Source organism: Mirounga angustirostris, unplaced genomic scaffold (genome assembly GCF_029215605.1).
Source record: "Mirounga angustirostris isolate CCGP_5_RB_7025 unplaced genomic scaffold, mMirAng1.0.hap1 SCAF_4, whole genome shotgun sequence".
In the NCBI taxonomy this organism is placed as follows: domain Eukaryota; kingdom Metazoa; phylum Chordata; class Mammalia; order Carnivora; family Phocidae; genus Mirounga; species Mirounga angustirostris.
This window is the reverse complement of record NW_026991712.1, coordinates 50,815,167-50,817,303: the sequence shown is the minus strand read 5'-3', so window position 1 is coordinate 50,817,303 and position 2,137 is coordinate 50,815,167. Positions and strand designations below refer to the sequence as shown.

General features: G+C 39.4%; 1 pseudogene; it reads left to right on the top strand.

Annotated features, from left to right (window-relative positions):
- Nucleotides 1-1,656: 1,656 nt before the first annotated feature.
- LOC123860585 (U4 spliceosomal RNA) lies at nt 1,657-1,773 on the top strand (annotated as a pseudogene).
- Nucleotides 1,774-2,137: the final 364 nt, after the last annotated feature.

Sequence of the window (2,137 nt, the reverse complement as noted above, 5' to 3'; positions counted from 1 at the left end):
TAGAACTGTAAAAGTTATTGAGTACAACAACCCCAGGAAAAGCTGATGAACAGATGAAAGAAGTAGAGAAAAAGTTTAATGTGTGAAAGAAGAGGACAGTTTGACTTAGGTCAATAAAAGGGTTTTGATGACAAAAATGAATGGCCATTTTAATGATACTGGTGGAGGAATAAGGTGGGGAGGGTAGGTACACAGAAATGAAGATATGCAAATCATTGGATTAAAGAAAAAGCTGCGAGTAATATGCTAAAAAATGTTGTCAGTGAATTTTTTCTATTTCAGGCAATTTATGGAGAAGAAAAAAAAATTGAAAAAAATTAAAAAAAAAATCCCTCAAAGAGACAAAAAAAGAAAAAAGTGGTATAAAACACCACTGAAGAGAAGGGTATGTAGGCACACCACATTCTTCTATCCACAAAATGCACCAAAATTCCTACAAGTTTTTTTTTTTTAAACTACATCACATATAGTAAGACTGAGGAAAGCCTACTTAAAAAAAAAAATTAGATTGCATATAAGATTGAAGGAAGAAGAAATCATAACTTCATGCCAAAAAAAGTATAGTAAGTTTATTTGTGAGATTTTTCTACTCTCTCCACGCATAGCATTTAAAAAAAAAAAATATAAGAATAAGCAAATTCAAAGACATGTACTCTGCTGAAAGCTAGATAAATAACTCTAATGGAACAGAAGTAGAATATTATTTGAGTTTGAAGTTACATGATTGCTGGGCGCTGGGCCTAGAATCTAGCAGAGATACTTAAGCTATTTCATTCTGTTGGATAACAGGAATTGAATGTTCTGCATGAAGTATGCAAATAGAACCAGAAAAGCTTTGTGAAACGTGGGGCATAGAATGAGTCTCCCACATCCATAGAATTGAGAATGAGTAAAACACTGGCATTGACCTGTGTCTGGATGCTCTGATGTGAGAGGACAAGGGAAAGTGGACACATTCTTCTAATGGAAACATGAGTCAAATTTCCCACTGACATTTGGTCTGCCTCCCTCCATTCTTCCTTCCTTCTGACCTTCCTTTCTTCCTTTTTCTTTCTTTTCCTAAATCAGATATATTAACAAGGTACACACACATACTTTACCCATATAATACCTTCTTTGGGACTATTTCTTATGGAAGAATAGAAGATAAGTCAACAATTTCCTCTCTGTGTAAGTTTAAAAGAAGTAGAAAAAGAGAGAGGAAAGGGTATGGGGAGACAGAGAATCCACTCCAGACTGCTACAGCCAAGAACACAGGGTTCCCTTTCCCCCCAGTTCTCAATTATCCTGCCTGTACCTGAAGCTAAATCCCAGAGAGTACAACTGAGAAGTGGAGCTCAATTCTTCTGTCCAGTCCCCACTCAGGGAATTAAGATCCTATCTTTCACCACTAGGTATTTCCCTATTATGAATACTGGGGCCCTAATTGCCTTTGGCCTACCTCTTGAGACAGTCATTCTATACCAAGAGAGGCAAGACCAGAGGCTTCCCATAGCCCATCAAGTGCTTAGCTCCTAGAATGTGGGTGTCACTCACTGAGAAGTTTGTCATTGTACCCATCCCAAGCTTCAGAGACTTGGTGAGGGCAGGGGTAGGGGAAAAGAAGCAGGCCATGAAATACATAGTTGGAAATCCCTTTCAAAGGCACTGTCTTCCAGCTTTGCACAGTGGCAGTATCGTAGCCAATGAGGTTTATCCGAGGAGCGATTATTGCTAATTCAAAGGCACTGTCTTTTTCTGCAATAGAGTTTGGGGAATTTGAAGCCTACGTAGAAGTTGTGGTGGTGAAATGCAATTGGGAGGACATTTTAAGATGTAGGCTAAAGTATCAACTTACTACTATACAGGAAAGTGACTGACTGGGAGTGGGACACTGGGGAAGAACCCTACTGGGGTCAGAACAAATATCAAACACTGACCATAGAAACCATTCCATCAAAAGAACCACAGTTTGATTGGGTTAGTTGGCAGAAAATCGATGCCCCAGGGCATTATTGAAACAATTGCACAATAACCTGGAAATTAGTGGAGTTTAACAGATGGGTGTGGTCAGGGAAAGAGAGGAAGGGAGCCCCACCTAACCACTGTTATCTCAAGGTGATTGTGGGTATGCCCAAAACGGTGCACCCCTGAGGAC